The following is a 19,550-nucleotide window of genomic DNA, read 5'->3' as shown; positions in this document are numbered from 1 at the left end:
TACAGGGTTAAAAGGTCAGAGAGATTATGAGGTGCCAGATCATGAAAAACCTTATAAGCAAAAGCATGAGGATTTTATTGAAGGTGAAGCACCTCGTGAAATTGGGGCCTGACCAGAAAGACCCCCTCGAACCTGGCGTAGGCCTGGGTCACCGTCTTCGCCGTGAGGTCATCTGCGTGTGCCACGTACCTGCATTAGGACAGAAGATAATACAGTTACTTTAAATACGGCTTTTCGATGCTCTTCTTTGTGTGTGTGTGTGTGTGTGTGTGTGTTTTTTCTTAGTGTTACATTTTTTTTCGAATGTTTCGCTATCACATTCGTTCACGATAACTCTCTCTCCGTTACTCTGTAATACAGGTGTAGTTTTATAAACACACGTGCTCTTGTGCATGGATGCCCAACTTACCGGTCTGCTAAAGCGTTGATCGTCCTCCGGTGTCGCTCATTGTGCATGTCGCACATGGTCACGACGCGGCTCACCGGGTGCTTCGCCGTGGCCGGCGTGTGGCAATGGGGCGTCACGGTGTACAGCTGCAAAAAGTTGACCATGACATCTTGGCTCAGCATGACGTCCATGAGCCTCGGGTCAACGTCCATGGGCAGGTGGTCGAGGTTACTCTGAAAGTTCGCCGTCTCAGTCATGGAATAAGAGGAGAACAGGGTCCCCCGCTGACCCACCACCTCCTGCAGCCCACAGCGTGACCACAGGAGGTTGACGGTCCCGTCGCTAGAGGGGAGGATGTTGACGGCCACGTGATATGACATGTCGGCAACTCCCCGCGTGTCGACAAGCCGCCTCAGGTCGAACCACCCTCTGTCCCTCTGCCCGAACTTGGTGAGTGTCGGGTATATGCCCATGTCCACGTCGACGTTCACATCTTTGACTGAGCTCACGAGGAGGTCAAGCACAAACCTCTGGTCGCCATCCAGGACGTCCATCTTCGTCAGGTTGGCGAGGTCATTCTTTATGATGCTGGCTCTGGCCAAGTCGCGCGCAGGCAGTTACTGTAGACGCCGTCGATCATGCCAATGGCGTGCGCCTTCGCCATAATATCGCTCCGGAACATTGTTCGGGTCGACCGGCACGCAACTTATATTTAGAAAGTAGCCACCGTCGACATAGGCCAAAACGCTGCCCATCGACCTGCGGAAGGACATGATGCCCTCCGCAGTGTAGGCGGTCAAGTCCAGGTGCTTCCTGAGAATGTGCCAGTGGTTGATCACCTTCGATGGGTCAACTTTGCCCACGAAGAGGTAGTGGAGCCCAGCTTTCAGGCAGCTCACATCCTCTAGGTGGATGACGACCCCGTCGAAATCATACGAGTACCTCACTACCTCGCAGGCTTTGTCTAATACAGTGGCAAAGATGGGGATCCGCGGGGAATCCGTACTTAAAAACTCAGACACACTCTAGAATTTTTGGAACTCGGTAACAAGGCCGCGTGTGTTCTCTGCACATGCCACATTGAACGGCTCAAAATCCTCACTGAATAAACCCAAGAAAAAAAGCCAATAAACTACATGGTTTGACACACTTTTCGTCTCTGAGGAGATGGATGATAAAGGGTGCAGAACAGACCCCATGTGCGCTGGCAGGTGCTTGCCGCCGGTGCTTATGATGCGCGGGTTCAAGGTTGATCGCGGATTCGTATACATAATAAAAGTCCCGATTAAAAAAAAATACATTAAATAAAAATCTTTTTTTTATGTCAGATTTCAGTAATTTACTGCCATTCACATAGCGTTTCTACTATATTTCTCGTTTGTATTGTCCAGGTGTGTGAGTACAGAGTGCAGCGCTATGGAGACTGCATCATCTGTGCTCCTATTGCCACGGTAGGCAAACTGGTGTGAGAGGACCAGCCGCTCGAAGCACTTCATAATGATGGGTGTGAGTGCTACAGGGTGGTAGTCATTCAGGCATGTTTGGTTGGAGTGTTTTGGCACTGGCACAATGGAGGTGGATTTAAAACATGTGGGAACAATTGCTTGGGCAAGGGACATGTTAAAAATGTCTGTGAATACCCCCAGCGAGCTGCTCTGCACATGCCCTCAGTACGCGGCCAGGAATACCGTCTGGTCCAGCAGCCTTGCGCGCGTTGATCTGGCTCAGTGCGGTGTGTACATCAGATGAGGTTAGTGTGATGGGTGAGTCGTCGGTTGAGGGAACGATCTTGGTGGCAGTGTCTGTATTGTCTCTCTCAAAGCGAGCATAAAAGTCATTAAGCTCATCCAGGAAGAAGACGTTAGTGGCTGTGGGGGTGGAGTGGCTGGGTCTGTAATCGCTGATGGCCTGAATGCCCTGCCACATGCGTCGAGGGTCAGAGTTAGAAAAGTGCTCCTCTAGCTTAAGTTTGTAGCAGTGCTTGGCCTTTTTGATGCCCCTCTTCAGATTAGCCCTGGAAGTGCTGTAGGCCTGTGCATCACCTGATCTGAAGGCAGTGTTGCGTGCTTTCAGCAGGAGACGCACCTCCTTGTTCATCCATGGTTTCTGATTTGGGTATGTGGTGATCTGTTTCTGGGTTGTAACACTGTCTATGGTAGTATTAATGTAATCCAAAACAGAGGAAGTGTATCTGTCAATGTCCGTGTGAGAGCCACAGGTGGCCTGAGAAGCAAACATACTCCAGTCTGTGTAGGTTCTTAGGCTTTTTTCCCCTCCCTGTTAGGCTGCTCCTGTCTTTGAGCTTGGCAGTACTCCATTCACTCTAGAGCAGGGGGAACAAACTCTGGTCCTGGAGAGCCACCGTCCTGCAGATTTCAGCTCCAGCCCAAATTAAAACTCACCTGCCTGTAGCTTTCTAGTAACCCTTCAGACCTTGATTATGTTGGTCAGGTGTGTTTGATTAAGGGTTGAAGCAAAACTCTGCAGGTCTGTGGCTCTCCAGGACAGATGTTTCACCACCCTGCTCTCGAGGGTCTCCTATTAGCACATCGCTCCCAAAGAAAACATCTGGGTCCACCTCTTATCTCTCAGAATGAAGTCCTCTGCTCCATGGAGCTTCGTGAGGCAACCATACCAGGTGTATTATGCTTCTATATGTAAGCTTCTCCCTGGAGCTCCAATCATGACTGCCCTTATGGTTTAGTTGGCAGTGTCTCCTAACCTTAACTCATTTTATGTTATGTTATGTCAAGCTCTTGGGGCTGTTTCAAAAAGACTCTAAGAGAAGCTTAGCCTGACAAGCCAGACCCACATAAATGTAGGGTCTGGGCACTCTCCATAGACAGGGCTCAGCCGGAGGGGTGGGATAAACGATTGTCTTTCAAACTCCCTCTCCACGCAATAGGATAGCGCTACAACCAATCAGAGCAACGAAGAAAGTGACGTAGTCAACTCCAAATACATCCTTCTTTTGTAAGAACGACCTCAGTGCAGTTTCATGTTATTTTCTCAAAGAAAAGCTTAACTTCAAGTCTTTCAGAGTGGCGGCCAAAGCCGATTCGAAAGAAAGTTGTTCGCTATGGACGGAACTTATGGTCGCAGGTCAGTCGTCATCATGTTAAACCCGCCCACTGACTCGTGATTGGCCCGGTCGATTTTGGATTTTTGGAAATCTCAAGTGAACGGAGAGTTACTAGACTGCCCTTGGAAGCAAATGTAATTTGCTGCCGCTAGGGGCGCGTCTAGATTAGTGTTAATTTCGTCAGACGAGACGAGACGAAATATGTTCGTCAACGACCTTTTTTTTCATGACTAAGACGAGACGATGACAAGACTGCACCACTGTCCAAAAACGCTGACTAAGACTAAATTAACATGCCTTATTGTTGACGAAAAAAGACGAGACGAAAATGTTTTGCATAAAATAAAAACTAAGATAAAATCTCTCTTCATTTTCGTCTACAATCGTCTCTGCTTTTTCATCAGCTGTTACGGCTTTAAAATATTCAAACTGCGCTTTGGCGCGCTGGCTGGCGCTGAGCCAGAGACGGACGAGCTCTGCACTTGTCATTTAATCACAACTATGCAGTGTTTTTAACCACATAACGCTTATTTTAGGTTTCAGACATTTAAATACACATAAGTACTAGTAAAAGGAGACATTTAGAGTTTGTAAAATACACACATAGGTCTATGGAAGCAGCAAATAACAATCTATTCAAATATAATTTGCCGATGTGTTTTATTCATATCACATACATAGGCTTAGTAACTAAAAAGTTCACTCTATTCCTCTTCTAGTTCACCAGCCACTTACTTGCATGTATTTCGGGAGAGACAGATGAATGTATATGTGCTGTAAATACGGCTGACAGGACTCTGAACGGCAGCGCGAACAAACATGGCCGCGCCCATCTCACGTTACAGATTACGATCCAGATCATTTATATAGGGTTTTAAACGACGAAACATACTAATTCACACATATTTGTGAATCGGAATATTAGATAGTTCATGGCATGGTAAGCAAGTGTGTGAGTATTCTGGATAAAAAAGGAAAAACGAAATAAAAGCGATCTATCTGTCATACAGTGTTATTGTGTCTGTGTTGTGTCACGTGACAAGCTTGATGCGTCGCCATGGAAACAATAAGGAGGAACGTTCTAAAATAATGGTCGCTTAAAAAAAAAACTCACTCTCAGGGGTCCGCTAGAATATTTTAAACTCACCATTGAAAGGGTTAATCATTTGTGAATGTGTCTCCTAAATCAGAAATTGAAAACCAGACACGTTTAACATTTGCATTCAACAAAAATCATTCAACAAGTGTATTTTGTCAGGTAATTATGACATTTAACCAATGTTTGAGATATGTGAAACACTTTTTTTTACTGAAATGTGTATCAGTAATAATCTCAGTAATAATGTGTTATTTTAAAAAAAGACTACAATTTTTTGACTAAACCTAGACTAAAATATATTGACTTCTTTTTTGACTAAAACTAGACTAAAATTAAAAGACTTTTAGTCGACTAAAACTTGACTAAGATACCTTGAGTTTTCTTTTGACTAAAACTAGACTAAAATGACGAGACTTTTAGTCGACTAAAACTTGACTAACAAAAAAAGATATGTGAATGACTAAATATGACTAAAACTAACAAGGACATTTGGCACAAGACTAAGACTAAGACTAAATTAAAAATAGGTGACGAAATTAACACTAGTCTAGATTCTAGGCTAAGAGAAGCTGGCATTAAAGTCCAAAACCTGATTTGAGATTAAATAACAAATCAATCTGGGTTAAAGTGGTTCCATAAATGACCATTTAAGGTCACACAATCTCACTAATGTGATCCTGGTTCAGTGAGTGAAGGCAGTTTGATGTGCACGCTTGTTTTTAAGCAGTCCATTATGTTGATTATGGATCTATTTGTACTGTTTAATACATTTGAGATGTTGTGTTTTCCTCAGGGCATATTCTACATCTGTAAATGTTAGAAAGTCATGGGCTGTATCCGAAATCGCCCCCTATACCCTCATTCACTATTCCCTACATTAGTCCACTCGTACAGTTCACTTGAAGGAGTGAATAAAAACGAGTGAGTGAATTCGGACACTAAGTGCTCCAGAAGAACTGCCGCTTTTGCATAGTATTGCTTGCTGTTTAACAATGGACCAGCGCATTGTAAAATGAACAGATGGATGATTCAGCTGCGGCGCCATCGTCTGGAGAGACGCATGAATTCAGTCGGCGCGCGACTCTCACAGTGCATTATGGGTTATCTCTAGCTGTTGAGCGTACATCGTTTGTACACTCATTTTTGCGGTGCATTGTGGGATTGAATGAGTGCACTCGAGAATGTCCACTATGGTTTCGAACACCACTTAAAATGGCTGTCCCCTCAAATAGTGCCCTATTTGAGGGTATAGGGGGCGATTTCGGATACAGCCATGCAGACATATCAAGTTTACTGTAAGGAGTGGACGAGGTTCACACAAGTAAACGAGTGCTGCTGCACGCTAAACAGTCTGAGCACAATATAGTAGTAGCTCAATAATTCTGGGAAAAGTAGACATTTTGCTCAAATATTTGTTTTTGGACATAAAATGTAACACATGTGCAATTATAATTGTACATGTATAAGTGTGTTTTCATAATAGCAGTAAATGAAAATAAAATGTAAGCTGACTAATAGAGTCTTAATTACTAGCTCAAATGAGTAAATGTGTTTCCAGTTAAAGTGTAAGCTGATTTCATTTTTAATTTAGTGCCTTAAAGATTTGTAATGTTTTTAATATCATTATCATTAATATCATTAAATTTTGAGCACAAAACAGTAAATACAGTTGTCTGTAGTCTATGGTTTTTATTTATTTTTTTTTTAATTTGAGTTGCGTTTCCTTTTTACATTTGTTTAAAGTGATAATAAAGTGAAATAATTGTGTGGGAGAGAGTCAGTGGTAAGTAATATCAATGCATTTCAGTTGGTCAGAGTTAGAGGACTCAGATTGGACAGATTAACCTGCCTTGAACCAGGTTAGTTTAACTGCATGAGTTGCCCAGTGCTCCAGGTGTGTACACTTCAGTGTAACAGACCAGTGGTTCCCAACCACGTTCTTTGAGGCCCCAACACTGCATATTTTGCATCTCTCCTTTGTCTGACCATTTGTCATCCATTTTAGGTCTCAGTGCAGGGGTGTCCAACCCTGTTCCTAAAGATTTACAAACCTGTTCAAAGTTTAGCTCTGACCCAGATCAAACACACCTGAACCAGTTAATTAATCACTTAATTGGAGATACATGAAAAACATGCAGTGTTTAGGGGCCTCCAGGAACGTGGTTGGGACTCGCCGTAACAGCCCATTTTTATGATTGGCTAACATCATTGCCCCTTAATAAAAATTATTGTGTGATGAATTGTTCATCTGATGGTTGAGTTTGTCCATTTTCCCTGCCTTTCTTATATTTGTTGCATTTGATCCCCTAGAAGACATAAAAATGCTACATCATAATTGAGATCAGTCTTTATCTAGGTTTCTTAAACTATTATTAGATTGAATAAATTGTATAGCAGCCAGTTTAAACTCTATAGGACACCAGACTATGATCAGGTTTGGACACCATGATATGAGATCTAGCATACATGCATTACGAATCTACATGATTGGTGTTACCTGCTTTGTGGCATTAAACTAGGGTTAACTATTATTTCTTTGTTTTCCCACCTTAGGCCCAACAGCACTGAAAGAGGAGAGAGAAGATCTGAATGAAACTGAAGAGAAAGATCAGTTTGAGAATGTCCATGTTCTCATAACTGGAAAAAAATCATTTTGTTCCTTACAGTCAGAAAATACATCTGCACAAAAAAGATCTCAGAAGGCAAGAACTAGGAGTTTTTTCACTTGCTTTCAGCGTGGAAAGAGTTTCAATGAACAAGGAGAATTTAAAGTCCACAAGAAAATTCACACTGGAGAGACGTGTTTCCTCTGTCAACAGTGTGGAAAGAGTTTCAGTCAAAATTCAAACCTTAAAGTCCACATGAAAATTCACACAGGAGAGAAATCTTTCATCTGCCAACAGTGTGGAAAGAGTTTCAGACAAAAAGGAACCCTTAAAATCCACATGAAAATTCACACAGGAGAGAAGTCTTTCATGTGCCGTCAGTGTGGAAAGAGTTTCAGTCAAAATACAAACCTTAAAGTCCACATGAAAATTCACAGAGGAGAGAAATCTTTCATCTGCCAACAGTGTGGAAAGAGTTTCAGACAAAAAGGAACCCTTAAAGACCACATGAAAATTCACACTGGAGAGAAGTCGTTCACGTGCCGTCAGTGTGGAAAGAGTTTCATTCAAAATATAAACCTTAAAGTCCACATGAAAATTCACACTGGAGAGAAGCGTTTCATCTGCCAACAGTGTGGAAAGAGTTTCACTCGAAAAGCAACCCTTGAAAGTCACATGAGAATTCACACTGGAGATAACTCTTTCACGTGCCGTCAGTGTGGAAGAAGTTTCATTAATCCTGTAAACCTTAGAGTCCACCTGAGAATTCACACTGGAGAGAAGCCTTACACATGCAGTCAATGTGGAAACAGTTTCAGTCAACGAGGAAGCCTTGACAAGCACATGAAAATCCACAATAGAGAGAGCATTTTTACCTGCCAACAGTGTGGAAAGAATTTCACTGTAAAAGAAAATCTTAACAGGCACATTAAAATTCACAATAGAGAAGGCCAAACCAACCAAAATGTATAAAACAGTTTCGGTCCTTGATTCTGATTGGTTGAGCCACATCTGAAGCTGTTGTAAATTACTCTACAATCCAACATTCTTTGTTGCCTATGTCTTACTTGGAAAAAAACAATGTAGGTATGCCAAGCCATGGTCCTGATGCCAGAACTAGCCCACATCAAGTCTGCTGCTCCAGAACCAGATTACGCCATGTCTGTCAAGCCACAGCCACCTTAAGTCATGGCATCAGCCAAGCCAGTGCCTGCTAGCATCAGGCCTGCCAAGCCACAGCCTGTTAACGTCATGTCTGCTTCTCCTGAGCCTGCACCAACTACTGTTCCTGCAAAGTCAAGTCACATCACAGCTGTGGTTCCTGTGCCAAGTCAAGTTGTTCTTTCAAGGTCAAGTTCTGTCGCAGCTGTTCCTTTAGAGTTAAGATTCAGCCTCACATCCTGATTCAAGCAAAGACACAGTTTTACATCCTAAGTCAAGTCAAGACACTACAGCACCTCCTGAATCACATCAAGTCCCAGCTGTCCCAGCAAAGTCAAGTCATGTTGCAGCTGTTCCAGTTAAGTCAAGCCATGCCCAATCTGCTTCAGTAAAGTCAAACCACAGCTGTTCCAGCAAGGCCAAGTCAAGTCACAACTGATCCAGCAAAGCCAAGTCAAATCGCAGTTGTTCCAGTAAAGCCAAGTCACACCTCAGCCGTCCAACCTGATTTAAAATCAGTCCTTCGTCATCCTAGTCTGGCATCTAGCTTGGAGGAACCAACGCTGTCATTCCGTACACTCTGCTGGAATCCCCAAGCCAATTCACCTCACGCTTCCTACCCACGAACTGACTCCCCTGTCCACAACACTTCCCATAATGGGAGTTGCTCTCCAGTCTGGGCCGTGTACACCACTATCAAGTCTCCAGAGGGAGCAGCTCACGCTGCAGAACCTTTGGAGGCAGCCTCATCTACTGCAGCATCCTCCATGGCTACAGAGGTCATCGCAGTTTATCCAGAGGCGGCGGCTGAGGCCGCAGAACCTCATAAAATGGGGATGACTGCATCTGCTTCTTGCACGGTGATATCGTCCTGTGACACATACTCAGCCCAAGAACTCTCTGCCTGTCCTGTCACAGCTATGGAGGCCATTGTTGAACTCTCTGCCTTTCCTGTTATGGCCATGGAGGCCGCATATGAACACTCTGCCTGCCAAGTCACAGTGAAGGAAGCCAATAATGTCTTCCCAGAATGTCCCATATTGTCTCTACCGGTGTTGTGTGTTTCAGAATTGTCTGCTCTGCCGACTCTGCTCTGGTGGACTCCAGCTGCGTCTGCTCTGCCCTGGAGGACTCCTGCTCTATCAGCTCCGCTCTGGTGGGATTCTGCACCATTTGTGCCACCCTAGTTGGCTCCTGCTTCGTCTGCTCTGCTCTGGTGGGCTCCTGCTCTGTCTGTGCCGCCCTGGAGGGCTTCTATGTTATGGTCACCAGCTGGAGTGCCTATGGACTCCACTAGAGGGCACTCCAGTAGGACTCTAAATATGTTTTGTTCATTCAATCTACCATGTTTCACCTTTGTCTGTGTGTCTTATTCTGTTTGATTCCTCTGTTCCATGTGTTCACTTCCCATCAGTTGTTTTTGTCATGTGCCCCCATGTGTTTTTTATTTAAGTCACTCCCTCGCATCCCTGTTTTGCCGATTGTTGTTTAGCCTTTATTGTTTCCCTTTGTTTTTTATTGTTATGTTTCCTAGCCTTGCCTTTGTGTTTGATCCTGGCACCGTCACCTGTTTATTCATATTACTCTTTGGATGATCTTGGATGCTTCTGTTTGCCGTCTCTGACCCTGCCCATTTTGACTACGTCTGTTCTTGCTCAATAAAGCTTGCGTTTGGACCCACACTTCAGACCCCTCTGTTACAACTGCACACAATCCACTATGTTTAACTTCACACTAGAGCATTTAAAAACAGCATTCAAGAAAGAAATGTCATCTTATTACAGCTACAGAAGTCGTTCAGTCAAGTGCAGTGGGTGATTTTCTGCATATTAACAGTATAGACCCAAACAGCAGTATCAGTACAGAATATTACACTGCTGTCACTTAATACACCAGTCTAATATAAACATGATTTCTTTCCCAGCTGTTTAACTTCACAGACATAACCGACTTAACAAACTTATTAGTGCACTGCAAAAAATGCTTTTCTAGCTTAGATTTTTTGTCTTGTTTCCAGCCAAAATATCTAAAAAATTCTTAAATCAAGAAAGATTTTTTAAATGAGTAAAAATTGTGTTGTTTTCAGCAAAAAAGTCAAAATTAAGTGCATTTTTGGTTGAAACAAGCAAAATAATCTGCCAATGGGGTAAGAAAAATAATCTTGTTTTCTGTTTGAAATAAGATAATTTTGCTTACCTCATTGGCAGAATTTTTGCTTGTTCTAAGCAAAAATGCACTTAATTTTGACTTGTTTTTTCTTGAAACAAGAAAATAATTTTTACTTGTCTAGAAGATCCTTCTTGATTCAAGAATTTTTAGATATTTTGGCTGGAAACAAGACAAAAAAAGCAAAGCTAGAAAAACATTTTTTGCAGTGTGAAAGACTACTTAGTTTAGTATTCAAGCCATGTGACAGACACTTTTTTCCGCGTGCTTTGGACGTGTGCGTCCAGAAAAATGTATCAAAAATTGAAACTGAAATGGCTTTAAAACTCATAATTGCAGCATGATATCACTGGTCTCAAACTCAATTACTGAGGGGCCACAGCTCTGCACAGTTTAGCTTCAACCCTAATCAAACACACCTGATCCAGCTAATCAAGGTCTTCAGGATTACTAGAAACTTCCAAGCAGGTGTGAGTTGGTGATGGTTGGAGCTAAACTCAGCTGTGGCCCTCCAGGAATTGAGTTTGAGACCTCTGATATACATGATAATCAAAGCCAAAAATGTTTTTTTTTTTTGGCAGAGATTGGTGATATGAGTTGCAATTGATCAGTATACATACAATTAGACCACAATTCGATAGCAATATTGGAATGTTATGTCTGATGTTTTATCTGAAAGAAAAGATTTTGTGAGTTCAGAGTCTTTCCTATTGAAACATTTTCAAAAAAAATTTAAGTATCTACAAAAAAAAAAAACAAAAAAAAAATCAATGTACATGATAGTCAAAATGCTCTCTTGTCAGCACCAATAGCTATGAATGGGCAGTGTATCAACACCGTTCCCTCTGGGTGTCCTAAGTCCTTTTTTTTCTCTCTTTAGTAGTTTTACCCAGCCTTACTTATGATTATATTATGTAAATTTAGCAAACATATTTGATTGGAAGATCTGAAAGATCCCATGCATTTACCCTCCCCTTGACAAAATGAGGAGAGAAGTGCCATAAGTGGACAAAAGAGAGTGTGATACAGAGACAGTTTATTGTATTTGTGATCTGATCAACCAAAACCCATTTTAAATCCAGGTGTAAACAAAGCACAAATCTGCTGTGAACCTCAAGATTGTCTTGTTTCAGAAAGTCTTTCCACAGTTTTGGCACAGCAAAGGCTTCTCTCTGGTGTTATTACATAACTCATGTCACACTGATGACATAAAACTAGTTTCTCATGTGTGAAATCTCATGTGGTATTTACGTTCTGCTTTATTTATTTTTTTACTTTTTCCACAGTGACCACATATAAATGGCTTCTCTCCAGTGTGAAGGTTCATGTGTCTGTTAAGAGTTTCTTTTTGGTTGAAACTTCTTCCACATTGCTGGCAGGTGAAAGGCTTCTCTCCTGTGTGAATTCTTATGTGGTCTTCAAAGTGCCGTTTATAATTGAAACTCTTTCCGCACTGATCAGACGTGTAAGGCTGCTCTCCATTGTGAATTTTCATGTGTCTGTTAAAGCTTCCTTTTTGAGTGAAACTTACTCCACACTGTTGGCAGGTGAACAGGCCCTTTCTAGTGTGAACTGTCATGTGGAAATTAAGGCTTCCTTTCTGGTTGAAACTTCTTCCACACTGTTGGCAGGTAAAGGTTTCTCTCCAGTGTGAACTCTCATGTGGGCTCCAAGGTGTCCAGGTTGAGTGAAACTCTTTTCACACTGTTGGCAGGTGTATGGCTTCTCTCCTGTCTTTTGAGCCCTTTTTATTGAGGAAGTCTTTTTAATCTGTGAACAACTAAAAGATTTTTCTCCATTTATGAAATCGTAATCTTCATACTCTTTCATTTCATTCAGTACTTCACTCTCCTCTTTTAGTGTCATCAGGTCTAAGGTGGAAAAAAACAAGTTAACCCCAGTTTAATGGCACAAAATATCAGACATCAAAACATTCAAACATGTAAAGTGTCAGAACTAACATACAACTACATTCTATATGCACTAATCAGCTACAAGAGATGTTGCATGTTGTAACAAACAGGGCTGAACGATTAATTGAAGGCAATTGACCATATGCACGGATTGCTTCCTTATTTTGACAAGCCAGCTAAGTCATTTCTGGTCAACTGAGCTGTGCCTTAATATGAGTGGGTTTTGCTTATTTTCTCTACACAATCCATTCACAATTGAAGAAAAGTTGTTTGTCTAACAGGACCAAACATCCATGCATACCATTTCAAGAATGACAAATGCGAGTTTACAAAAATACGCATTAACTCAGATAAATATGCGTGAGTCATTGCTGTGATTGACAGTAATAATCTGACAGTAATAACAGCAAGACATCTTTAAAAGACTAGGGAGTTGAAATGGCAGCTTTATGAATGAAAAGTAAATCTTTGAAGTGAATTTTATTGCACAGGCAATAAGGCTGAGGGAAAAAAACTATGATTGTCTGCAAGCTCTCTCAGATAAGTAATTTTGTTTATCACTAGTAATCAGGGCTCTACACTTACGTTTCTTGTTAGGAGCATCTGTGCTCCTAACTTTTAACATTTTAGGAGCACACTCTAAACAATAATCAAAAAATCGGATTAAAAACCTAGCCTTTCCATTACAATGTTATTTTTGAATTCATAAAATGATTTATATTTTTACCTTTGTTTTAAATTTTTTCATGTTTAATGAGGTTCAGAGGTGGCATGACTGCGATCAAATTCATAAATTTATGTTGAGATTAATGTTTTAAATATAACATTTTGGATACAGAAATATTAAATGATTTAAATAACTGAAAAGATCTGCCAGCAGGTGGCGGCAAGACACTGATTTAATTACTGAATCATATCATTTATTTGATTCATTCGAAATGGCATTCATTCAGGAATAAAGCAAATTACATTCTTTCTGAATGGGAAAGTAATTCATTTTACTAGATTCATTTAAAAACGTACGTTCATTCATAAACGAAACACTGTTTGGATAGAGAGGGTCGAACACGGGTATTTATTTGAGGTTTTAAGGGTTTTTGGTTTTGGGGAAAATTTTATTAAATGGATTGAGATTTTATATAGGGGTGCTCTAACAAGAATAAAATGCAATGGGTTTTTAACAAAATGTTTTAAAATCACTCGATCAATTAGACAGGGTTGTCCACTTTCAGCATTATTATATTCACTTGTATCGGAACCATTAGGATTGCTTATTAGACAAAAAGAAGGAATAATAGGGATAGAAATAGAAGAAAATAAGACAGAGGGAAAGGTTTTTCAATATGCTGATGACACAACAATAATTGTAAAAGGGAAAGAGAGCGTGAAAGAAGTTATGAAGGTTGTAAAAGAATACTGTAGAGGGTCTGGAAGTAAAATAAATAAGGACAAAACTGTATATATGAGATTTGGTAAAGCTGGGGATTTAATGGAATGTTTTAATTTCAAGGAAGTGGAAGAAATGAGGATTTTAGGAGTTTTAATGGGGAAGAATGAGAGGAAAGTAAGAGATGACATGTGGGAAGAAATAATAACAAATAGAGAGATTACATTTTTGGAAAGTAAGAACTTTAAATTTGAAGGGGAAGGTTTTAATATTGAATGTTTTAATGATTTCTAAGCTGTGGTGTGTTTTATATGTATCTGAAATACCTTTATGGACGGAACAGAGGTTGAAGAAAAGTTTTCTTGACTTTTTATGGGAGGGAAAGCCAGCAAGAATTGCATATAATACAATACCAAAAGAGTGGATTAAAAGGATTGAGAGTATGGCAGAAGAGCAAACAGAGAACATCTATGTGAAATTGGGGGAGAAATTGTTTGGTTTTAAAGAATGTACTGTAAAAATATTTTATTGTGGTTTTAGGGATAGTGTTTTTAAAGAACCAATTGTAAATAAGTATTGGGTGCAAAAATTCAAAGATTTAAAAGAAGATTTTATATGGAGAAACATGAGAGGAAGATGTGTGGAGACAAAATTGGAATGTTTGGAGTATTTTATAAGACATAAGGTGGTTTTTACTGAGGTTATTTTAAAGAAAATAGGGATGGAACAAAACGCAATGTGTAAAGTTTGCCAGGAGAAAGAGGAGGGGATTTTACATATGTTTTTATATTGTAAAGAATTGGAGGCCTTTTTAAACAAATGTAAATGTGTAATTAGGGATTTCACTGTGGAATGGAATGAAAATGTAATTGGCTGGAACAGAGTGGTGATGTTGGGGTGGGAAAAGAAGTGTAAAAACAAAAAGTTTATAAATCTGTGGGTAATGTTGATGAAAAGTGCAATATGGGAAAGAAGAACTGTGGCTAAAAAAGAAAAAACTGTGTTGGATGTTTGGAACATGTTTAAAAGGAAAACTGAAGTGTACATGGGAAGACTGTATGTGCATTTTAAGTGTGAAAATAATTTAGATGCTTTTTATCATGTTTTTACTCCACACGTTTGTTCTGTCTTAAAAGATTTGATGTGGAAACTGCCAGAATTTGAAAGAAATTTCTGAAATTCTGAATGTATATATAGAGAATGTGATATGAAAATGTATTGTTTAATGGAAAACTTTTAATCTTATTGTATTTTAATGTTTGAAATTTCTTAATAAAAAAAATAAAAAAATGGATAGCGCATTGGACTTCTAGACTGCCAGATGAGGCCATTCAAAGGTTGTGGGTTCGAGTCCCACCTGAGTTGTGGCTAGTCTAGTAAACAGGAGATCCTGCGTTTGAATCCCATCGATGGTTTGGCTGCACGCCACAATACAGCTGAGCTCTTGCTTGGATGGGAGACCCTGTTTTTGAACCGTGCCTCAATTTGGGAAAGACCGATGGACTCTGTGGTGCATTGGACTTCTAGACTCCCAGATGAGGTTGTGGTTGTGGGTTTGAGTCCCACCAGAGTCGTGCTTTTTGGCATTTTGTTAAGCCCGTTCTGCACAGTGTTGCCCTCGGACAGCAGAAACCATTTTGAGGCCTCCTGTTCTCAGCGTACGTTGATTTAAAAAAAAATGTCAATCATATTTAAAAGAACCAATTCAGTGAGGTATGGCAATCACTGTCTTGGATCTTTTTGCTCTCCCTTGGACCTGAGACCCTTACAGTGCCTCTGCCTTTCAAACGACACTGCAATTATGCAGAGACCCGAGGGCCTGTCCTTCCTGCAGAGAGAGCACGCACTCTCTTACCGTTGGACGGCCACAGACCCGGAAGGTCAGCCTTCACGCGGCTCTTTTGGCTCCCGTGTAGAGCTCTGTGGCGCAATGGATAGCGCGTTGGACTTCTAGACTGCCAGATGAGGCCGTTCAAAGGTTGTGGGTTCGAGTCCCACCAGAGTTGCGCTTTTTGGCATTTTGTTAAGCCCGTTCTGCGTAGTGTTGCCCTCGGACAGCAGAAACCGTTTTGAGGCCTCCTGTTCTCGGCGTACGTTGATTTAAAAAAAATGTCAATCATATTTAAAAGGTAGCAAAACATGCCCAAGAACCAATTCAGTGAGGTATGGCAATCACTTTCTTGCATCAAGTGGAGGCAGCAGGAAGTTCATATTGTTGATTCATGCATCCTGTGAGCCACCCTCCCCACGCTCGACATGCGGGGTGGTGCCGTGGCTTAGTTGGTCAAAGCGCCTGTCTAGTAAACAGGAGATCCTGGGTTCGAATCCAAGCGGTGCCTTGGGGGGCGCTCCAGTCCAGCAAAGCGTCCCTCAATTTTGCACAGACCTGTCTTTCTGCCCACACAGCTTGCCACTAGACAGAGCCGGACAAGCCCAGCCTGGCATACCTACAGGCGCATTGGATTTCTAGACTCCCAGATGAGGTTGTGGTTGTGGGTTTGAGTCCCACCAGAGTCGTGCTTTTTGGCATTTTGTTCAGCCCGTTCTGCGCAGTATTGCCCTCGGACAGCAGAAACCATTTTGAGGCCTCCTGTTCTCAGCGTACGTTGATTTAAAAAAAAATGTCAATCATATTTAAAAGGTAGCAAAACGTGCCCAGGAACCAATTCAGTGAGGTATGGCAATCACTGTCTTGGATCTTTTTGCTCTCCCTTGGACCTGAGACCCTAACAGTGCCTCTGCCTTTCAAACGACACTGCAATTATGCAGAGACCCGAGGGCCTGTCCTTCCTGCAGAGAGAGCACGCACTCTCTTACCGTTGGACGGCCACAGACCCGGAAGGTCAGGCTTCACGCGGCTCTGTTGGCTCCCGTGTTGGGATCTGTGGCGCAATGGATAGCGCGTTGGACTTCTAGACTGCCAGATGAGGCCGTTCAAAGGTTGTGGGTTCGAGTCCCACCTGAGTTGTGGCTAGTCTAGTAAACAGGAGATCCTGCATTTGAATCCCATCGACGGTTTGGCTGCACGCCGCATTAAAGCTGAGCTTGGATAGGAGACCCTGTTTTTGAACCGTGCCTCAATTTGGGAAAGACCTGAGGACCTGTCTTTCTGCCCACACACGGTGCCACTTGGCCTAGCTGGTCGGACGCAAATCTGTAAGTAAAGCCCTCAGTGGCCCAGCCTGGCATACCGACGGGCTCTGTGGTGCAATGGATAGCGCATTGGACTTCTAGACTGCCAGATGAGGCCATTCAAAAGTTGTGGGTTCGAGTCCCACCAGAGTCGTGCTTTTTGGCATTTTGTTAAGCCCATACTGCGCAGTGTTGCCCTCGGACAGCAGAAACCATTTTGAGGCCTCGAATCCCAGCGGTGCCTTGGGCGGCGCTCCAGTCCAGCAAGCATGCCTCAATTGTGCACAGACCAGTCTTTCTGCCCACACAGCTTGCCACTCGGCCCAGCCTGGCATACCTACAGGCTCTGTGGCGCAATGGATAGCGCATCGGATTTCTAGACTCCCAGATGAGGTTGTGGTTGTGGGTTCGAGTCCCACCAGAGTCGTGCTTTTTGGCATTTTGTTAAGCCCGTTCTGCGCAGTGTTGCCCTCGGACAGCAGAAGCCATTTTGAGGCCTCGAATCCCAGCGGTGCCTTGGGCGGCGCTCCAGTCCAGCAAGCGTCCCTCAATTGTACACAGACCTGTCTTTCTGCCCACACATCTTCTGAACTGGACAGGCCCAGCCTGGCATGCCGACGGGCTCTGTGGTGCATTGGACTTCTAGACTCCCAGATGAGGTTGTGGTTGTGGGTTTGAGTCCCACCAGAGTCGTGCTTTTTGGCATTTTGTTAAGCCCGTTCTGCGCAGTGTTGCCCTCGGACAGTAGAAACCATTTTGAGGCCTCCTGTTCTCAGCGTACGTTGATTTTAAAAAAAAATGTCAATCATATTTAAAAGAACCAATTCAGTGAGGTATGGCAATCGCTGTCTTGCATCAAGTGGAGGCAGCAGGAAGTTCATATTGTTGATTCATGCATCCTCTGATCCACTCTCCCCACGCCTGACATGCGGGGTGGCGCCGTGGCTCCTGTCTAGTAAACAGGAGATCCTGGCCTCAAATCCCAGCGGTGCCTTGCAGACGGCAGCTTGGGTCTTTTTGTTCTCCCTTGGACCTGAGGCCCTTACAGTGCCTCTGCCTTTCAAACGACACTGCAATTATGCAGAGACCCGAGGGCCTGTCCTTCCTGCAGAGAGAGCACGCGCTCTCTTACCGTTGGATGGCCACAGACCCGGAAGGTAAGCCTTCACGCGGCTCGGCTTTTCCCCAATTTGGGCTCTGTGGCGCAATGGATAGAATATTGGACTTCTAGACTGCCAGATGAGACCATTCTAAGGTTGTGGGTTTGAGTCCCACCAAGAGTTGTGGCTTTTGGCTTTCTGGTAACTCTCATACTGTGCAGTGTTGCCCTCAGGCAGTAGAAATTTGTAGACATTCTCTTTTAAGCGTACCAGCACCTGGCCCGCCTCTGGATGTTTTGACCCTCTGAGTCACCCTCTCGACAGCCTTGCATGCGGTTCGGCGCCGTTGTTTGTTTGTTTAAAGCTCCTGTCTCGTAAACAGGAGATCCTGGGTTCAAATCCCAGCGGCGTTCCAGTCCAGCAAGCGCAAGCTTGTCCGAAAGCGACACGCAAACAGGGATAGCGAGTGATTAATTGTGCAGACCCCCCCGACTCAGTTGTCGGCAGACGCCTTAAAGCTGTCCAGCGCCCGGTCAGCCAACCCCTGGCCTCTTCTCTGGGAGCCTGGATCGTCTGAGCCGCCCTCCCGGAGGGCAATTGTGCGGCCAGGCTAGTCTAGTAAACAGGAGATCCTGCGTTTGAATCCCAGCGATGCCTTTGGTTGCACGCCACAATACAGCCGAGCTCGTGCTTTACCAAAAAACGGATGGCGAAAGGGGACACAGAGGAGCTTGAGGACAGCAGGCGGTTTCTCCTGAAACATTACCCTCTCACCTGCTTTTGCTCGCTGTTGCATGGGAGACACTGACAACACTCAATGTTTTTGAACCGTGCCTCAATTGTGCAAAGACTTGAGGACCTGTCTTTCTGCCCACACAGCTTGCCACTCTGCTGAGCTGGACAGGCCCAGCCTGGCATACCTACAGGCTCTGTGGCGCAATGGATAGCACATTGGATTTCTAGACTCCCAGATGAGGTTGTGGTTGTGTGTTTGAGTTCCACCAAAGTCGTGCTTTTTGGCATTTTGTTAAGCCCATACTGTGCGGTGTTGCACTTGTTATTTTTTTCTCTTTTGTTTTGTTAATTTATTATTCATTCAGAAAAATATATTTCACAAATGGGCATATTTATGTCTTCTACATACAGCTTAGGTTTTTCTCTGCGCACAAGCTCTGCGCATGATGGTCTGATGTTTATGCTGCTTTTTGCTTATGTGAAATTAATCTCTGAAAACGAATTTAGCTGTTTTTAATGTGTCACAGCCACCAATCAGTTCAAATTTAAATGTAATTTCACACAATCTTGTCAGTTAATATTAACTTAACGACGTCGGTTGTCGGTTGGGGAAAAAAACTAACTTAACATTTCTATTTCCAATGCAGTCTAATAAAAGTTCATCAGGAAAAAAGAAAATGAAAACAATAATGAAACTGCTCATGCTTATTAATAACTTTTTATTTGATGTTGAAGTATCTAAATAGTCTATAGGCTGTAACAAAGTGCTTTTCTAGTCCCG

At 42.7% G+C, this 19,550-nt stretch overlaps 1 protein-coding gene and 3 non-coding genes across 4 annotated transcripts in view; 3 read left to right on the top strand and 1 right to left on the bottom strand.

Moving 5' to 3' along the window:
• Positions 1 to 19,550, bottom strand: part of LOC141326010 (uncharacterized) — a 295,299-nt gene that overhangs the window by 22,050 nt on the left and 253,699 nt on the right. The window lies entirely within an intron of this gene.
• Positions 15,719 to 15,808, top strand: trnar-ucu (transfer RNA arginine (anticodon UCU)). Its single transcript is given in 2 exon segments — positions 15,719 to 15,755; positions 15,773 to 15,808. It is a non-coding gene; the product is annotated as a tRNA-Arg (tRNA).
• Positions 16,068 to 16,141, top strand: trnat-agu (transfer RNA threonine (anticodon AGU)). Its single transcript has one exon. It is a non-coding gene; the product is annotated as a tRNA-Thr (tRNA).
• Positions 16,999 to 17,088, top strand: trnar-ucu (transfer RNA arginine (anticodon UCU)). Its single transcript is given in 2 exon segments — positions 16,999 to 17,035; positions 17,053 to 17,088. It is a non-coding gene; the product is annotated as a tRNA-Arg (tRNA).

Source organism: Garra rufa, chromosome 2 (genome assembly GCF_049309525.1).
Source record: "Garra rufa chromosome 2, GarRuf1.0, whole genome shotgun sequence".
Lineage (NCBI taxonomy): Eukaryota > Metazoa > Chordata > Actinopteri > Cypriniformes > Cyprinidae > Garra > Garra rufa.
This window is presented reverse-complemented; position numbering and strand designations above follow the sequence as displayed.